This window comes from Gorilla gorilla, chromosome 4 (assembly GCF_029281585.2).
Source record: "Gorilla gorilla gorilla isolate KB3781 chromosome 4, NHGRI_mGorGor1-v2.1_pri, whole genome shotgun sequence".
NCBI classification, from domain to species: Eukaryota; Metazoa; Chordata; class Mammalia; order Primates; family Hominidae; genus Gorilla; species Gorilla gorilla.
In genome coordinates this window covers 166511286-166533180 of record NC_073228.2, presented here as the reverse complement: position 1 = coordinate 166533180, position 21895 = coordinate 166511286, and positions in this window count along the sequence as shown.

Below are 21895 nucleotides of genomic sequence, written 5' to 3'. Positions count from 1 at the left end.
GTCATCAAGAAAAATAAGGGTCAGGAAATTAAATTTCCTTACAGATACCTCTAAACAGTTTTTCTGGGATTTACCGGAAAAAAAATTGGTGATGGACCATGATTTTATGTTCTTAATAACAGGAAGTGGCAGAGCAACTTTTCTTATGCGCTTCTAATGGGATTAAATCTGCTTGCATGGGAATAAATGTTTGAATTCCATGGAGACTCTAAAATTCATACTAAGATTTTTCCTGTTACAGGGCCTTTGCACATGATGATTTTACTGACTGCAGCATGCCAACCCACCATGTGTTGGCTTTTTCTTTTCCTTTACATTATTGCTTCTTATCGTGCTTACAAATCATCTGACATCTAGAGACCTTGTTCAAAAGCAGACACAGATTCAGAAAGTTTTGAGTAAGTCCTGAGATTCTTTATTTCAAATAAGCTCCTAAGTAATGATGATGCTTTCAACCCCAGGCCATTTGTTGAAAATAGATGTTTTATTATCTCCTTAAAAAAAAACCTTCCATGATCTTGTCATTTAAAGTAGTTTTCTCCCTGTTATTCCTATTCCAGTACTTTCTTTATTTATTTAATAACCTTTATATCACAACTTTATTTTATTTGCTTGCTTTTTGCTTGTCTATTGTTTCTAGATTGTAAACCGCTCAAGATCAGGGACTAGGTTATGTTGCTCACAATATGTCTAGGGCCTGACACCTAGTAGAAGCTCAATAAATAGATAAGCAAATAAATAAAAAAAAACTACCTCTAGATTACACCAGTGTGTCATAGTTTTACCTAGATCAATGGTTCTAAAATTTTAGAATACATCAGAATCCCCCAAAAGGGCTTGTTAAAATGAAGATTGCTGGAATACCCAATGCAAAGGTTCTGATTTAGTAGTTCTGGGGTCTAAGTTCCAAGGTCATGCTGATGCTGCTTATGCAGAAAACACGCTTTGAAAATAACTGACCTGTAACACAAGATACAGTTTACTAATCACCAGTCTCAAAAGATTATGCTGAAAAGCTGATGCCAGTCCTGAAGAAATACTTGATTTAATTTCTCTACTTATTTGGCACTTAGGATTCAGTTTTCAGTATTAACCTAACAATTGTGAGTATATAGATAATTACTGTTCATTTTATTTTGCATACATGTATATGCAATATATATATGCAATATATATATGCAATATATATATGCAATATATATGCAATATATATGCAATATATATATGCAATATATATATGCAATATATATATATGCAATATATATATATATATCCTTGAGGAAAGGAGAGGGAAGATTTGATGCCCATTCCTGCAGCAGATCTTATGAATTGCAGTCACACCAGGTTTCTTTTTAAGTCCCAAGTAATGTCGCTCAGTCACTGCGTTTTGACATTTTGCAAGCATCAAGGCTAGCCCTTGGGATCATTCACTTTGTTTGATTTCCTTCACAATAGCTCAGAGCCCAATAGAACTTCTCTTTCTTTCCTTTATCTTTTTCTTTTAGCATTCAAAACCTCACCTTCTTGCTCAGATTGTATTCTCTTTTCTTTTCTGTTTGCAATGATGAAGCATCACAGGAAAATGGAAGCAAATGAATAACTGCTGCATAAGCTTTCTAGAGCATGGAAAAACATTGAAGTCATTATTGTAAAGTATGCTGTGAATTTTAAGAGGGTCTATATGATATCTCATTCTTCCTCTAATTATCTCCAGCAAATAGTAACATGGGTAATGAGAATTAGAATTTTGGCCACAGGCAGATATTAATGTGAAATAGCATTTTCATTTAAATACTGATTAATAAAGAGGTATATTAAAGGGAAATTAAGCATGTATTCAGTGTAAAAAAGTTAATATCAGTAAGCCTTTTTAAAGATGTGTATTTTAATAGGTTTTGAATTAAGCTTGATTTAAAGGCTGTCAGAAATGTCTCTCTGCATGAAGATAATTTTAATAAATTCAAAAATATGTCATTTTTTCACAATAAACCTGAGAACCATATGAAATAACATTATTTTTATTTGAAATGACTAATCTTTATAATTACATCTTAATTTTCCACTGCATTTTTTTCTTGAAAGTCTTCCTCCACATCAAGATCTAATAAAATTGTGATGAAAATTATTGCTTAAATTATACACAAAAGGGTTGAAAATCATCAAAATTTGAAAGAAAATATTTTATGCTTCCAACTCAGTTCTCTAACCTGTATTTTATTTTCTCTCTAAGTTCTCACATTATTCTCATGTAATTTCCTAAGCCAATATCTGATTAGTTCTGTGATGCCTGAGAATTTAATATTTTATCTAGTTTTTAAAACCAGATTGGGATTAGGACTTCATAATATATGGTGTTAATTTGAGGTAATAAAACAGAAACATATCTTGGCATTTAATATTTTTTTATCTTTTTGGAAAATTTCCATTGCTCTACATCAACCAGTGATATGAGAGAAAATGTGATATGGAAGTCATAAGGTCTGCCATTTTATTACAGGTTTATTTGAGCTAATTACAGAGTAAATGCCATATTGGTTCTCAGCCATTCATTTGCTGGACAGTTCTTCAAGCAGCCAGGAGAAAGCTGCTAGAGACTGTTTGAGCAATGCAGAGACTCCTTAATTAAGCTCTGGCTGATGTTCCAGAACCTCTCTTCAGAGCCTGGGGAAATAACAGTACTGCATTTATTTAGAAGGTACCTCTTGCCCTAAGGCTTTCAGGTCGTCGTAATACAATCTGTATGCCAGTCTGTCCTAAATAGAAAAAACAAGCATTTTGTTTAAATTTATAGCAAGTGCCTGTACTTTTCTGCAAATGTGAATTTCATTGATTAAAACATTTCAGATTCCAATCTATCTTTGGTCCTCATCAAAACAGTCCTATCTATAAGGAAGTAGTAAGGAAAAAAATAGGAGTCTTTCTGTTCCTGATTAATCTTCAACCAAGCTTCCTTTATGTGACTACATAGTTACAAATCTGATTAGGTAAATTAGAAATTCCCTCGAGAGAATTTAATATTTTCTCTAGTTTTTAAAACCAGGAAAGATTATACTTATTTGCATATTTAACTATTTATATGTAATTATGTTTTCTCTCCCATCTTACCCACCAAACTTATTCCAGGAATATTGAAAGTGGCTTATAAAAGAATATACAGTAGAGAAGGAATGAAAAAAATTAAAACAAGACCAAAAGATGAGGCAAAGATAAATAAAGATATAGAAATAACATAAAGCCAGAGGGTAAAATATAGGCCTTACAACCTCACACACAACTTTACCAAAGAGTATACAGAGATGGCAAATGAGCAAATGAAAAGATATTCAACATCATTGGCCATTAGGGGAACGAAAATTATGACCACCTTTTTGCACTAATAAAGAATGGCTAAAATAGTAGGTACTTGAGAAAATGTAAAACAATTGGCATTTTCATACACTGCTGTTGGGAATGCAAAATGCCACTAAAAAACAGTTTCGTACTTTATTACATAGATAAAAATACAATTACCTTATGAACCAGCAACTCCTCTGGGTGTTTACCTTACAGAAGTGAAGTTATATTCACGCAAAACATATTTATAGCAACTCTGTTCATAATTGCCAACAACTGGAAAAAAAACCCCGAAATCCTTCAATGGGTAAATGGGTAAATTGTAGTATATCTATACAATGGGATACTTCTCAAAAATAAAAAGGAATAAACTATTGATACATGAAAAAATATGCATGTAAATCAAAGGCATTATGCTGAGTGAAAGTAGCTAGTCCTGTAGGGCTACATACTGTATGGTTTTATTTATAAAATATTCTGGAAAAAATGGTATTGATGAAGAACAGATTAACAGAACAGAGGATGGGGTGGAGGAAGAGCATGATTACAAAGTGGTGGGATAGAGAATGAGGGAGTTTTCTGGGTGACAGAACTGTTCTGTATCTTGGTTGTGGTGATACTTTCATAAATATGTATATTTAATGCAAATAATTATACACTGAAAAAGTCAACTTTATTGAATGATAATTTAATAAGTAAGATAATTTAAAAAAGCCCTCACACATTTGCAAGAATTAAAACCACAATTTTGCATCCGAGTTCTGTCCATAGGCCAAAGAATATAACAGTACTCAGATAAAATCAAGCTAGCTTCTCAGGGTCATATCTATTCCTAATAGAATAATATAATACATATGTCTAATATAATAAAAACATCTTTTTAATAACCTGAAGTATATATCAGTAATAAATCACAATTGTATTGTGCCTTCTGCATGTATGACCACTTCTTTTTGTCTTTTTCATGCCTCTGTTCCTTTATCTGCTTTTAAAGTATAGGTATTCTCTAGGTTATGTCTTTCATCCTAATTTATTCTAGCTCAGAAACATCTCCCTGAAAAATTGTTTTCAGTCCAATGGCTTAACCTAAAACCTCCTTGCTGAAGATGACTTCCAAATTTGTACCTGAAGTCCTAATATCTTATTATCTCTCTTTACAGTTCTGTGTGTGATATACCCTCTTAGATACCACAGTAATCCAAAAAATCCCCATACCCCAAACAATTTAATTAGTAGTCTTTCTTCTAAAATCTAAGATTCTTCTGAAATCACTGACCTCTTGATCATTAAAGCTAGAAGCATCATCATATTTCACCAACTCCTTATACTCACCCTCTGTCATAAAATTAGTTACTAAATACAGTTGATACTTTCAATTTTGCATTTTTCCCATCATAAAAACTTAAAGCCTTAGTCATATGTACTTTGGAATATTACAGCAACTTTCCTTATGGTCCTTTGGCTCCTATCTGTTATGTCTAAACTTCATTTCTATACTCTTGTTAGCATTACTTTATAAAATCAGATAGATTCTTCCTAGGTTGCCTGAAAATCTTTTATTCTCACAGAAATGAAAAATCCAAACTTCATATGGTATTTAACATCTTCAATAATCTTGTGACATTATCTAGCACTGAGTACATCCTCATCACTACCTACCAATGTCTCATCCACCTGGACTGTAGCCTCTTCATATGTTTTGCTGTTCCTTGTAGCTGTCGTATTCCTGGCCAAATACCTCAATTTATGTGGGTGATATCGTGTATATGTAATACCTCGCTCTCCTCTCCTTTCCCCTCCTCTCCTCTCATCTCCTCTCCTCTCCTCTCGTCTCCTCTCCTCTCTGTTCTCCCTGTTAAAATTCTATGTACTTCACATCTCTACTCTTACACCATATCTTTTATATAGACTCCCTTAGTTCGAGAATTTGGAATTCGTTTTACCTTCCTTAGAGCATTCACAGAATGATTTTATACATCCACTTATGGCATTAATTTCTTTATTTTTATTTGTTTTATTATGCATGCCTATCATCTTCCCCACTGGGATTATAACCTTCTTAAGCGATGCAATCATATATTAATACACTTCCTTGCCTTAAATCCTTTTTGGGAAAAGGTACAGCACAAGTACATATATAAATAAATAATCTTCATTTTCTTGTTAGATCTGGAACAATGCCCCTCACTGATAAGATATACAATGAATGTTTACCCCATGAATAAATGGATGAATGAACAGCAGACAGGTTAAGCAGGCTAGGGAGTGTTGGAAATGTTACCCTGTATATTATAATTACAGGAAGATTATCATTAACAATAATGTGTTATTACAAATACCATTCTGCATGATCAGTTAATGTCAACATTTATTTATTGTGCAGTTGCACGTATCTCCAAAGGCCAAATTATATTTTTACCCTATCATTCACCTGCTCAAAAATTCAATGTCTGCCTGCGTGTGCTTCAGATCAAATTTAAAGTTTCCTTTTTTTGCATGGATGACATTTTTATTAGCTGTGCTCTTTAGTATGCCAACACGTATCTGAATATATGAATACTGTATTTCTCAGTATTTTCTATGATCCTCCCTCCCTCTTTTCTTATTTATTTATTTGTTTAGAGTTGGAGTCTTGCTCTGTATCCCAGGCTGGAGTGAAGTGGCACAATATCGGCTCACTACCATCTCCATCTCCCGGGTTCAGGCAACTTTCTGCCTCAGCCTCCTGAGTAGCTGGGATTACAGGCGCCTGTCACCATGCCTGGCTATTTTTTCTCTTTTTTTTTTTTTTTTTTTTTGTATTTTTAGTAGACACAGGGTTTCCCCATCTTGGCCAGGCTGGTCTTGAGCTCCTGACCTTGTGATCCAGCCGCCTCAGCCTCCCAAAGTGCTGGGATTACAGGCGTAGAGCCACCGTGCCCGGCCTCTTTCTTCTTTCTTCTTCCTTTCTCCACTACTCTCAGTAAGACTCATGCTCGGCTTTACTCAGTCTTCACATGACACCTGCAAGAATGCCCTTTGCCTCCCCTTCATCCATGCTTTCTCCAAAATAGAAAAGCCTTTCATAATCATCACACAGCAGAAGTGAGCTACACTACATTTGCTACTCTGCTTCTTATTTCTTTAGCTGTGATTCATTTTTAGAACGTCATGCTGCCATTCATGTTCTTTAGTGGGTTGTTTCAACCATACTTGTCATATGTTACTTGAGGTTACTGAGTAGTTTTATTTTTTTTAGTAGCCCTCATTGTTCCTAGCAAGAGTCCTCATGGGCGATTTTCTTAATCAATTGACCACTGAAAATATTAACAAGAACTGATTGAGAAGAAAAATAGACTGGTTGTGTAAAAACAAAAGTTTACTTAGCAATATTTGGTAGTGATTTTTTTTTAACTAAAATGGTGTACAGTAAACTCAGAAAGAATAGAGTCAATTTTCATTAGTGTTTATCTCTGGATATAAGATTTAGAGAACTTTGATATTCTTTGTACATTTCTATATTTCAACAGTTATTTTTAAATGTACTATTTTTATCGAAATAAGTAAACTAAATGTAGTTAATTTTAATATTTTGTGCTAAAGTATGACTGTCAACATTTTACAAAAATCCTAATGAATCGTAAATTTCCAAAGACAAACCACATATGTTTTGCCTTCCAGGAGATATTCTAGGTTATTAATAAATACATAGAGACAGTTATATATGACAGCTCCGTCAAAGATATTTTACTTTATACTTGATCCTGCTCAAGGACATTATTATTCACTATGAAACAATAGAGGGCAGTAGAATAATGGTTCATAGGACTTATTTAGACAAAACTAACCAAATCCCTTATTCTAACCCTTAGAAAAATTATCAAAATAGGTCTACCACATTTATAAAAGTAAAAAAAAAAAGTTAGTGTCGTGATTTTTGCTTTTTATTTGCCAAAAATAAGGTTTACCCTGAGTGTGGAGAAGGCAACTTAGAAGTGTTCAGAATCTGATGCTATTTATTTGACCGTGTGTTAACTTTCCTGGACTTTGAGCTTTCCATGAGAATGCTAATAAGTAATATTTATATTTTTCATTGATCTATAATGTAGGGTTTATATATTCACAAACCAGTTTAGAGAGAAAGAAAACAATCAGTTTAATCTAGCTACTGAGTGTTATGTAAAAATCAACTTATGGCAACCGAATATCCTCAGATGCAAGGTTGACAGACTGCATCCCAGGGAAATTCTGATTAAAGAGGCTTCTACTGATGCCATGCAGAGCCGTACTGGAGCCTAAGGCAAAACTAAAAAATCAGCACTATGATTTTTCAAAATATTTATGTTTTGTTTGTCATAGATGTTTGACATTAATTTTGACTTTTAAAATATTTCATTAAAATATTGTTTATCTTAATTTCTGGTTTGCTTGTTATTTTGGTATCTCCTTATTCTGTCCCTGAGGTCAGGACCTTACTACCTATTTTCACCCTAATGCCAGTCCTAGTAGCTACTCAAACCAATACCCTGTTGAGTCACAGCAATATAAGAAAAAATTTCATTGGGGAGAATGACAGAAAAGGAAATAAAAATGTAGAGTTAATACTCAGAAAGATGTGATCATTAGTAGAGTGCCCTGCTATGCAGAATTCATAGTGTGATACATAATGAAATATATTTCAATAAATCACGCTTCAAGCCTCCTTGGAATGCAGCTCTCTTTCCTTCAAGAACAAGAACGAACCTTGATTATATATGTGTCGATGTCTGTATTATAAAATGTCTTTGTTTAAATTCTTATTTCAGAGAGAAAAGCAAACTAAAGCAAACCACATTGAATCTAAACATTATCTTCAATTCGTATTTTCTTTCAGTAACCCACTTTCCTCCTCAGAGCCTGGATTACCATGTCAGATCATGTCTGTCCTAAGAAAAATAATGTTAGTGCCAATAATACTGTAGCTTCTGGAAAAACTCTACCTGCCTTAATCTCAAGGAACCTGGTGCTGTGCCATCTGACTTCCCATAAGTCTTATAAATAGAGAAAAATAATAGAGAGATGGATGGATGGATGAATGGATGGATGGATAGACAGACAGACAGGCAGGCACATAGATAGACAGAGATAGATAGGCAGACAGACAGATGATAGATAGATAGATAGATAGATAGATAGATAGATAGATAGATAGATAGACAGACAGACAGACGTTGGCTTAAATGACCCAGCCAGGGACAACGAGGGAGTGAATTCTAGCCAATTTCATGTTTCTAGTCTTGAGCTTAATAGAATTTCCTTAGGCATCCATTTAGGAGTTCAAACTGTGTACCTTAGAAAAATTGTGTAGCAATGAACAAAGAGAAAAAGAATTCTGTCCTCAAATGAGTTGTGCCATTGCTATGTCCCCCACATTGGATAATTATATTAAAGACTCAGAAAAGTCTTGAAGACTTTCCCTGAATGATGAAGCTAGCATTTCTCAAACCTACTTGACAGTGGAAGAAATTTTTTTTTAAATATAACCCTAACAAATGTTTCACAGAGTTAGTACTCTGCAGAATGCAATTTAGGAAATGTTGACCTATATTTAGAATATAGAGGCTTCAATTATATCTTGGTGTGGGTCTGGGGGATGGTTCTTAATAATATTAAAAATAGGATTGATAACCATACTAACTAACATTTGAATTGAATTTTTTTGTTGTCTGGGTTGGGCCCTTTCAGAAACATGCAACTTTACTAGCTTCCTCTCTACTTCCCTCATGCTATATTCTTCCTTTCTCAAAGTATTAACATTATAGAAAATTAACACACCACAAGTTAGAAAATATTTGGCTTATACACCAAAATATGAATATGCATAGAATTAATGATGGATGCTTGAACATACATGGGCATTTCAAAGCTAATAGGAACAGCCTTTTTCATGACCTAAATTTGTATCACACCATACCACTCTCTTAGTTCTGAACATTTATATCTTCATGTCATGGTTGTTCTGCATCTCTTGTCTTTCCCAGTAAATTAATAGTTCCACGAAAGCAAGAAGTTCCTATTTCAAATGCTTTGGATCATTACTGCTATATTCCCTGTGACTGTCTTTAATACCAGATACAGGTAGGGCTGTAGAATGTACTTAGTGAGTAAACACATTTCTGGAACTTTGTTTTCTACAATTTCAGACATTTTGCCATCTTTTAGATGATACTGCACTTATTTGTGAGATATTCTATTATATTTTTCAAATAGAACCTGTGATTCAAAAGGATGATTCAACAGATCTAAAAGTTAGTTTTACATTTAGTAAGAGGATTTGTGTAGGAAGAGATCTACTTCCATTGCATTCCCATGCCCTAGAAAGAGACTGCCTTTAACATTAAAACCTGGGGTAGAGCCAAGACCGCCGAATAGGAGCAGCTCCAGTTTATAGCTCCCAGTGTGAGCAACGCAGAAGACGAGTGATTTCTGCATTTTCAACTGAGGTACCGGGTTTATCTCACTGGGGAGTGCTGGACAGTGGGTGCAAGACAGTGTATACAGCGCACCATGCGTGAGCCGAAGCAGGGCGAGGCATCGCCTCACCCGGGAAGCGCAAGGGGTCAGGGAATTCCCTTTCCTAGTCAAAGAAAGGGGTGACAGATGGCACCTGGAGAATCGGGTCACTCCCACCCTAATACTGCACTTTTCCAACGGGCTTATCAAATGGCACACCAGGAGATTATATCACGCACCTGGCTCAGAGGGTCCTACGCCCACAGAGCCTTGCTCATTGCTAGCACAGCAATCTGAGATCAAACTGCAAGGTGGCAGCCAGGCTGGGGGAGGGGCACCCACCATTGCTCAGGCTTGAGTAGGTAAACAAAGCGGCTGGGAAGCTCGAACTGGGTGGAGCCCACCACAGCTCAAGGAGGCCTGCCAGCCTCTGTAGGCTCCACCTTGGGGGCAGGGCACAGACAAACAAAAGACAGCAATAACCTCTGCAGACTTAAATGTCCCTGTCTGACAGCTTTGAAGAGAGTAGTGGTTCTCCCAGCATGTAGCTTGAGATCTGAGAACGGGCAGACTGCCTCCTCAAGTGGGTCCCTGACCCCCGAGTAACCTAACTGGGAGGCACCCCCCAGTAGGGGCGGACTGACACCTCACACGGCCGGGTACTCCTCTGAGACAAAACTTCCAGAGGAATGATCAGGCAGCAGCATTTGCAGTTCAGCAATTTCTGCTGTTCTGCAGCCACCGCTGCTGATACCCAGGCAAACAGGCTCTGGAGTGGACCTCGAGTAAACTCCAACAGACCTGCAGCTGAGGGTCCTGACTGTTAGAAGGAAAACTAACAAAACAGAAGGGACATCCACACCAAAAACCCATCTGTAAGTCACCATCATCCAAGACCAAAGGTAGATAAAACCACAAACATGGGGAAAAAACAAAGCAGAAAAACCGGAAACTCTAAAAATCAGAGTGCCTCTCCTCCTGCAAAGGAATGCAGCTCCTCACCAGCAACGGAACAAAGCTGGATGGAGAATGACTTCGACAAGTTGAGAGAGGAAGGCTTCAGAAGATCAAACTACTCCAAGCTGAAAGAGGAAGTTCGAACCAATGGCACAGAAGTTAAAAACTTTGAAAAAAATTAGATGAATGGATAACTAGACTAACCAATGCAGAGAAGTCCTTAAAGGACCTGATGGAGCTGAAAACCACGGCATGAGAACTACATGACAAATGCACAAGTCTCAGATGCTATCAACTGGAAGAAAGGGTATCAGCGATGGAAGATGAAATGAAAGAAATGAAGTGTGAAGAGAAGCTTAGAGAAAAAAGAATAAAAAGAAACGAACAAAGCCTCCAAGAAATATGGGACTATGTAAAAAGACCAAATCTACATCTAATTGGTGTACCTGAAAGTGACGGGGAGAGTGGAACCAACTTGGAAAACACTCTGCAGGATATTATCCAGGAGAACTTCCCCAATCTAGCAAGGCAGGCCAACATTCAAATTCAGGAAATACAGACAATGCCACAAAGATACTCCTCGCGAAGAGCAACTCCAAGACACATAATTGTCAGATTCACCAAAGTTGAAATGAAGGAAAAAATGTTAAGGGCAGCCAGAGAGAAAAGTTGGGTTACCCACAAAGGGAAGCCCATCAGACTAACAGCGGATCTCTTGGCAGAAACTCTACAAGCCAGAAGAGAGTGGGGGCCAATATTCAACATTCTTAAAGGAAAGAATTTTCAACCCTGAATTTCATATCCAGCCAAACTAAGCTTCATAAGTGAAGGAGAAATAAAATACTTTACGGACAAGCAAATGCTGAGAGATTTTGTCACCACCAGGCCTGCCCTAAAAGAGCTCCTGAAGGAAGCACTAAACATGGAAAGGAACAGCCGGTACCAGCCACTGCAAAAACATGCCAAATTGTAAAGACCTTCAAGGCCAGGAAGAAACTGCATCAACTAACAAGCAAAATAACCAGCTAACATCATAATGACAGGATCAAATTCACACATAACAATACTAACCTTTAATGTAAATGGACTAAATGCTCCAATTAAAAGACACAGACTGGCAAATTGGATAAAGAGTCAAGTCCCATCAGTGTGCTGTATTCAGGAAACCCATCTCACATTCAGAGACACACATAGGCTCAAAATAAAGGGATGGAGGAAGATCTACCAAGCAAATGGAAAACAAAAAAAGGCAGGGGTTGCAATCCTAGTCTCGGATAAAACAGACTTAAAACCAACAAAGATCAAAAGAGACAAAGAAGGCCATTACATAATGGTAAAGGGATCAATTCAACAAGAAGAGCTAACTATCCTAAATATATATGCACCCAATACAAGAGCACCCAGATTCATAAAGCAAGTCCTTGGTGACCTACAAAGTGACTTACACTCCCACACAATAATAATGGGAGACTTTAACACCCCACTGTCAACATTAGACAGATCAACGAGACAGAATGTTAAGAAGGATATCCAGGAATTGAACTCAGCTCTGCACCAAGTGGACCTAATAGACATCTACAGAACTCTCCACCCCAAATCAACAGAATATACATTCTTCTCAGCACCACACCACACCTATTCCAAAATTGACCACATAGTTGGAAGTAAAGCACTCCTCAGCAAATGTAAAAGAACAGAAATTATAACAAACTGTCTCTCAGACCACAGTGCAATCAAACTAGAACTCAGGATTCAGAAACTCACTCAAAACCGCTCAACTACATGGAAACTGGACAACCTGCTCCTGCATGACTACTGGGTACATAATGAAATGAAGGCAGAAATAAAGACGTTCTTTGAAACCAACAAGAACAAAGACACAACATACCAGAATCTCTGGGACACATTTAAAGCAGTGTGTAGAGGGAAAGTTATAGCACTAAATGCCCACAAGAGAAAGGAGGAAAGATCTAAAATTGACACCCTAACATCACAATTAAAAGAACTAGAGAAGCAAGAGCAAACACATTCAAAAGCTAGCAGAAGGCAAGAAATAACTAAGATCAGAGCAGAACTGAAGGAAATAGAGACACAAAAAACCCTTCAAAAAATTAATGAATCCAGGAGCTAGTTTTTTGAAAGGATCAACAAAATTGATAGACCGCTAGCAAGACTAATAAAGAAGAAAAGAGAGAAGAATCAAATAGACGCAATAAAAAATGACAAAGAAGATATCACCACTGATCCCACAGAAATACAAACTACCATCAGAGAATACTAGAAACACCTCTACGCAAATACTAGAAAATCTAGAAGAAATGGATAAATTCCTCGACACCTACACCCTCCCAAGACTAAACCAGTAAGAAGTTGAATCCCTGAATAAACCAATAACAGGCTCTGAAATTGTGGCAATAATTAATAGCTTACCAACCAAAAAAAGTCCAGGACCAGGTGGATTCACAGCCAAATTCTACCAGAGGTACAAGAAGGAGCTGGTACCATTCCTTCTGAAACTATTCCAATCAATAGAAAAAGAGGGAATCCTCCCTAACTCATTTTATGAGGCCAGCATCATCCTGATACCAAAGCCTGGCAGAGACACAACAATAAAGAATTTTAGACCAATATCCTTGATGAACATTGGTGCAAAAATCCTCAATAAAATACTGGCAAACCGAATCCAGCAACACATCCAAAAGCTTATCCACCATGATCAAGTGGGCTTCATCCCTGGGATGCAAGGCTGGTTCAACATACGAAAATCAATAAATGTAATCCAGCATATAAACATAAGCAATGACAAAAACCACACGATTATCTCAATAGATGCAGAAAATGCCTTTGACAAAATTCAATAACGCTTCATGCTAAAAACTCTCATTAAATTAGGCATTGATGGGATGTATCTCAAAATAATATGAGCTATCTATGACAAACCCACAGCCAGTATCATACTGAAAGGGCAAAAACTGGAAGCATTCCCTTTGAAAACTGGCACAAGACAGGGATGCCCTCTCTCACCACTCCTATTCAACATAGTGTTGGAAGTTCTGGCCAGGGCAATCAGGCAGGAGAAAGAAATAAAGGGCAGTCAATTAGGAAAAGAGGAAGTCAAATTGTCCCTGTTTGCAGATGACATGATTGTATATCTAGAAAACCCCATTGTCTCAGCCCAAAATCTCCTTAATCTGATAGGCAACTTCAGCAAAGTCTCAGGTTACAAAATCAGTGTGCAAAAATCACAAGCATTCTTATACACCAATAACAGACAAACAGAGAGCCAAATCATGAGTGAACTCCCATTCACAATTGCTTCAAAGAGAATAAAATACCTAGGAATCCAACTTACAAGGGACGTGAAGGACGTATTCAAGGAGAACTAGAAACCGCTGCTCAATGAAATAAAAGAGGATACAATGAAATGGAAGAACATTCCAATCTCATGGGTTGGAAGAATAAATATCATGAAAATGGCCATACTGCCCAAGGTGATTTACACATTCAATGGCATCCCCATGAAGCTACCAATGACTTTCTTCACAGAAGTGGAAAAAACTACTTTAAAGATCATCTGCAACCAAAAAAGAGCCCGCACTGCCGAGTCAATCCTAAGTGAAAAGAACAAAGCTCGATGCATCACGCTACCTGACTTCAAACTATACTACAAGGCTACAGTAACCAAAACAGCATGCTACTGGTACCAAAACAGAGATATAGACCAATGGAACAGAACAGAGCCCTCAGAAATTATGCAGCATATCTACAACTATCTGATCTTTGACAAACCTGACAAAAACAAGCAGTAGGGAAAGGATTCCCTGTTTAATAAATGGTGCTGGGAAAACTGGCTAGCCATATGTAGAAAGCTGAAACTGGATCCCTTCCTTACACCTTATACAAAAATTAATTCAAGATGGATCAAATACTTACATGTTAGACCTAAAACCATAAAAACCCTAGAAGAAAACCTAGGCAATACCATTCAGGACATAGGCATGGGCAAGGACTTCACGTCTAAAACACCAAAAGCAATGACGACAAAAGCCATAATTGACAAATGGGATCTGATTAAACTAAAGAGCTTCTGCACAGCAAAAGAAACTACCATCAGAGTGAACAGGCAACCTACAGAATGGGAGAAAATTTTTGCAACCTACTCATCTGACAAAGGGCTAATATCCAGAATATACAATGAACTCAAACAAATTTACAAGAAAAAAACAAACAACCCCATCAAAAAGTGGGCATAGGATATGAACAGACACTTCTCAAAAGAAGACATTTACGCAGCCAAAAAACACATGAAAAAATGCTCATCATCACTGGCCATGAGAGAAATGCGAATTAAAACCACAATGAGATACCATCTCACACCAGTTAGAATGGCAATCATTAAAAAGGAAACAACAGGTGCTGGAGAGGATGTGGAGAAATAGGAACACTTTTACACTGTTGGTGGGACTGTAAACTAGTTCAACCATTGTGGAAGTCAGTGTGGCGATTCCTCAAGGATCGAGAACTAGAAATACCATTTGACCCAGCCATCCCATTACTGGGTATATACCCAAAGGACTATAAATCATGCTGCTATAAAGACACATGCACACGTATGTTTATTGTGGCCCTATTCACAATAGCAAAGACTTGGAACTAACCCAAATGTCCAACAATGATAGACAGGAGTAAGAAAATGTGGCACATATACACCATGGAATACTATGCAGCCATAAAAAATGGTGAGTTAGTTTCCTTTGTAGGGACGTGGATGAAGCCAGAAACCATCATTCTCAGCAAACTATCGCAAGGACAAAAAACCGAACACGGCATGTTCTCACTCATAGGTGGGAATTGAACAATGAGAACACACGGACACAGGAAGGGGAACATCACACACTGGGGACTGTTGGGTGGGGGAAGGGGGGAGGGATAGCATTAGGAGATATACCTAATGCTAAGTGATGAGTTAATGGGTGTAGCACACCAACATGGCACACGTATACATATGTAACAAACCTGCACGTTCTGCACATGTACCCTAAAACTTAAAGTATAATAATAATAAAAAAAACATTAAAACCTAAAGCTATGGTATACATTTTTTTTTTCTACTTTAGGATGTTACAGCATATCCAAACTTACAAATAAACAAGAAGATGATACTTAGGCTGTGACCGTGGTGGAACTATTATTTATTTATTTATTTATTATTATTATTTTTTGAGACAGAGTCTCACTCTGTTGCCAGGCTGGAGTGCAGTGGTGCGATCTGAGATCACTGCAACCTCTGCCTCCCGGGTTCAAGCAATTCTCCTGCCTCAGCCTCTCGAGTAGCTGGGACTACAGGTGCACGCCACCATGCTCAGCTAATTTTTGAATTTTTAATAGAGGTGGGGTTTCATCATGTTGGTCAGGATGGTCTTCATCTCTTGACCTCGTGATCCGCCCGCCTTGGCCTCCCTAAGTGCTGGGATTACAGGTGTGAGCCACCACACCCATCCCAGAACCATTCTTTTATATGTCCCAGACATGAATGTTATTCTGTCTGATCAAGAAATACTAGGTCATACTGTTATCAGTTTGATATTTCTGTATGTTTATCAACTACTCAGTTGTATGATTGAAACGTGATGGTCAAGTTGATAGGACCTTCTAGTTGGGAGGGCCTTCTTGAAGTTTAATCTGTAGACATCATCTTTAAACTTGTGAAGGTGGATACAAAATTCTTGCTCATTCAGTGAAATAATGATTTTGAGACTCTATATCTACAACTTTGGTGGCTACTGAGGATTTCCTTCTTCAACTCATTATTGTTGTCACCTAGTTACTATCACCTTTTAATGATATTCTCCCTTGACTTGAAAAAGCAGAACCCTTAAAGGTTTTATATAATTTTTTTTCTGGCAGATGACTTCACCTCCTTTGAGGTTAGTGTGGTTGCAAGGGATAATTACACACACACATACACACATATATACGTGTGTGTGTATATATACTGTATAGATACATATATATGTATACATATATACATCTATACATATATGTGTGTGTATATACACATATACACAAACACACATATATACACACATATATATACACACATATATGTATACACACACACATATGTATATACACACATATACACAAACACACATATATATACACACACACACACATATGCACACATCAGCTCACAATTCCACTCATTGGTTGTTAATCTACTTTGAATGTTTATCTCTTGAAGAAAATTCTTAGAACAATTCAAGAGGCAATCCAATTCTGTTTTAATTTATAGATCATTAACTGTTGCTAGAAAGAAGCAAGAGAGTCATTATAAGTATAAACTGCCTCATAACTATATTGACCCAACATCTAACAACATTGACCTACTTGCAGTGTATATTTAATTAAAATAACATTAGACAGAACAAAATTAACTTTAGAGTGTAACTGAAGCAAATGGCTATAATAAATACAATTATCTATTACCTTGTTTCACATCATTGAAAGACTTTTATCAATATGTCTTCTGGAAGATAATTGCCTATTAATATTTGGGTGTAAAATATTTCCTCATGAGCATTTAATGTTTACTTACCATCAGGATAACAGGGGTTTTTCCAGTCTGAATGTTTGTAGTATTATTTACAAATGAGATAGCTTAATGACTAAATAATTCTTCATAATACATGAAAGAAAAAGGACCACTTGAGATTTAAATTAAAACCCTTAAATTTAAAAAAATGGCATAAAAAGTTGTTTCCAAACTTTCTAATGAAGGAGAATGAAAAATAAGCATAATCAGCATAGAAAATTTAGGTGGGGCTGGGTGCATTGGCTCACACCTGTAATCCCAGCACTTTGGGAGGCTAAGGTGGGAGGATCACTTGACCTCAGGAGTTCAAGACCAGCCTGGCCAACATGGTGAAAACCCGTCTCTACTGAAAATACAAAAGTTAGCCAGGCATGATGGTGGGTGTCTGTAAACCCAGCGACTGGGGAGGCTGAGGCAGTAGCATTGCTGAGGTGGAGGTTGCAGTGAGCCAAGTTGGTACCCCTGTACCCCAGCCTGGGCAACAGAGTGAGACTCTGTCTCCACACACAAAAAATGGAAGTCATTCTACTGTGAAGACACATACACACGTATGTTTATTGCAGCACTGTTCACAATAGCAAAAACTTGGAACCAACCCAAATGCCCATCAGTGATAGACTGGATAAAGAAAATGTGGCACATTTACACCATAGAATACTATGCAGCCATAGAAAAGGATGAGTTAATGTCCTTTGCAGGGACACAGATGAAGCAGGAAACCATCATTCTCAGCAAACTAACACAAGAACAGAAAACCAAATACTGCATGTTCTCACTCATAAGTGGGAGTTGAAGAATGAGAACACATGGACACAGGGAGGGAAACATCACACACCAGGGCCTGTAGGGGAGTGGGGGTCTAGGGGAAGGATAGCATTAGGAGAAATACCTAATGTAGATGATGGGCTGATGGGTGCAGCAACCCAACATGGCACGTGTATACCTATGTAACAAACCTGCACGTTCTGCACATGTATCCCAGAACTTAAAGTATAATAAAAAAAATTAAAGTGTATTGAAAGTGTATGCGGGTGTACTTAGGTGGTATGCAAAAAAGAAATTGGACAATTCGGCTCATTTCCATTTCCTAAAGGCAATAATAGAGCAATTTGGTTTAGCTGTAATACTATGTCAGCAAGTAAATGTTACCAGAATTTAGGAGAAAAAGGGATGCCAAAAAGCTTTTGATTGTGATAAAAGTTCTGTTATTTTGGTAGTAGAATATAGCAGTCTAAGGCTATTTAAATGTCATAGTTCCTTTAGTTCATAAGCATTTCTGGAATCTCTCCTTAAGAAGAATTTTACAGTAAGTAAATTGTAACATCTACAATATCACTCCTTCTTGGTTTGAGCATGGCAGGCTAGTGTCTTTGCTGCTGCGTAGGGTTTTGTTTGTTTTTAGATGCATATAGGTAGTTACAAATTAAAATGTAAAAAGGTGAGCAGTTTGGCCACTTGGTTGTAACTATTACATAAGAGGACTAAATTTTACCCTGTGAGGACAGAATGCAAAACTAGTAGAAGAAATGTAGCTCTTTAAATGTCTTAAAACTTCTCATTCAGAGTTACTTTGGACCAACTGAAAACAGAAGAGATGATACGTCATCATGAGCTCCTGAGGTCCTGGGAGGATTCCAGATTCTCTTCCTCAGTACATACTCAAAACATCCCAAGGTAGGGAAAGAATTCCATTTGGACACACGCTAGCACTAGCAAAATATTTCTTTAACTATATAGACTAACACAGAAGTTAGTACTAATAATCCTGCAGGATTCTAAAACTGATGTTTCCAAGATGGTGGGAAGTGGATGGAGAGTAGGAAAACTATCATCTCAAGGAAGTGATGGTAATGTACCTGTGTTAAAAGAAACAATATTGTATCCTACAGGAGACTACATCCATCTTACTTACCACTGGAAACCCATGCCTAGCATTGCTAGCACAGAGTAAGTGCTCAAGAAACGTCTGACAACACAAACGTGCCATCATAATAAGGAATCACGACCTTATTGTTATCACTGATTGTCCTTCCTGATATTTTGGTCATGCCCCACATGTGCCTTCTCTCTTCCAGGAGAAGCTTAAAACCATGGCTGGCCTGGCTGGGTGCGGTGGCTCATGCCTGTAATCCCAGCACTTTGGGAGCCCAAGGCGGGTGGATCATGAGGTCAGGAGTTCAACACCAGCCTGGCCAACATGGTGAAACCCCATTTCTACTAAAAATACAAAAGTTAGCCAGGCGTGGTGGCAGGCGCCTGTCATCCTAGCTACTCGGGGGGCTGAGGCAGAGAATTTCTTGAACCCAGGAGGTGGAGGTTGCAGTGAGCCAAGATCACGACACTGTATTCCCGCCTGGGCAACAGAGTGAGACTCTGTCTCAAAAAAAAAAAACAAAAAAAAGAGAACAACAAAACATGGTTGGACTGGGGTAAAGGGAAGAAGATGAATCTAAAGACCTGAGGAAATCTTAAAGGAGGAAGTAATAGTAAAAGTTCTCCAGTTTTCAGACACAAACCTTTCTCCAGAAGATTGGACCGTAGCTGTTTGCTGCAATTGAGAAATGGAGCAGTGAATATGCTTTACTAGCTCATTGACAATTAAAATGACAATAATTACTTAAGTACACAATGAGAATTCCTGATTCCAAACATAGTATCTAGAAGTTTCTAAATATGGTGATATAAAGCACAGACATCTTTTGAGTAATTGCTACTTGGGCTTTCCTTCCAATTCCAACTCCTGAGGAAGAGGACTAAAGAATGCAGAGGGCAAATATGAACAAAATTTTGCAAAAGTTCTGGGGTTGCCGCCCTGCGGGATTCTCAGTTGCTTTTAATTAAATTTTTATTGTTTTAAATATCTTGTTAAATTTAAAACTCAGCATATAACCATTTTCTCCTTTATGTGATTCAGATGTTTATTAGTAAAAATATTCTACATAATGTGTAATGCTCGATAATTATATTCCTAATGTTTATTTTATATATTTTTACATAACAAATTTTTTATATAGATATTAACTTTTTATACCCCAAATTGAAAATAGAATTAATATAAAATATAATGTGCATGTGTAAGTCACTAAGAATGGGTGTTCCTAGTCGTTGATGGAAAGCAAAACCAAATGGAAAACAATATTTATCAGCTAGAAATATATGATTTATCATTCCTTCAATGGGATGAGCATTTCTCTTCTATGAGTTTCCAGATCATGTTAGCTGTTTGACCTCATTGATTTGCTTGGAGTCTTACTAAATTGAAAATAGCAGGCAGCACAAAATTTGCTTTTCAGTAAGATCCTGGCAATTTTGATGATGGACCCTTTTTCATAGTTTAACAAAACTCATACTCTGTCAAGTGACTTTGCTGTTATGCTGGTGTAGATTTCTCATGGCCATTGAAAAATTCTAGAATATATGCAGCTTTTGAAATATTTTATTATGATCTTTTTGTTGTAAATTTGAATGAATCCAGCCGACAACCTTGAATTAACTTCTCAATTAAGCTCACATTTTTTTCTTCATGTGGCCTTTCCTGAGCCTTCCTCTACAGACCAATGCCTTACAGCTGTAAGAGTTTCCCAGGGCAGCTGTAACCGATGACCACAAATAGGTGGCTTAAAACAATAGAAATTGGCCGGGGGCGGTGGCTTACGCCTGTAATCCTAGCACATTGGGAGGCTGAGGCGGGCAGATTGCCTGAGGTCGAGAGTTTGAGACCAGCCTGGCCAAAATTAGCTGGGTATCGTGGCAGGCGCCTGTAATCCCAGCCACTTGGGAGACTGAGGCAGGAGAATCGCTTGAATCCGGAAAGCAGAGTCTGCAGTGAGCCCGAGATCGTGCCACTGCACTGCAGCTTGGGCAACAAGAGCAAAACTCAGTCTCAAAAAAAGGAAAAAAAAAAAAAGACAAAAAACAGAAATTAATTCACGAATGCTTTAGGAGGGAAGAAATCAGAAATCCAGATGTTGGCAGGATTAGCTCCTTCTGGAGGCTTTGAGGGAAAGTCTGTTCCATGCCTCTCTCCTGGTTTCTGCTGGATGCCAGAAATCTTGGGCATTGCTTCGCTTGTAGCTGCATGGCTCTGATTCCTGCCACTCTAATGCCTTCTTCTCTGTATGTCCTCTCTTCTTTCTCTAGGAACACCAGTCATTAAAAGTAGGGCTCACCCTAGTCCAGCCTGACCTCATTTTAACCAATTATATCAGCAAAGACCTTATTTGCGAATAAGGCCACATTCCACATTCTGAGGTTCCAGGTGAACATGAATTTTGGGATATACTATCTTACTACTACTCTGTTTTCTAGATTCTTCTTCAGAGTTAAACAAACCTCAGACTGTGTCAATTCTCTGGAGCGGATTTCTCATTACCACTGGAGCAGTCTAGAGTCCATAAAATATACTGTGACTCTCTGTTGGGACAGAGTCCTGTTTCTGTACTTCAATAACATCTGTGTACAAATTTATCTTACCAGTTACCGTTCCAAAACAAAATCATTTCCATACCTTTTTTTTTCTCCTTTAGAATGCAAGATTTT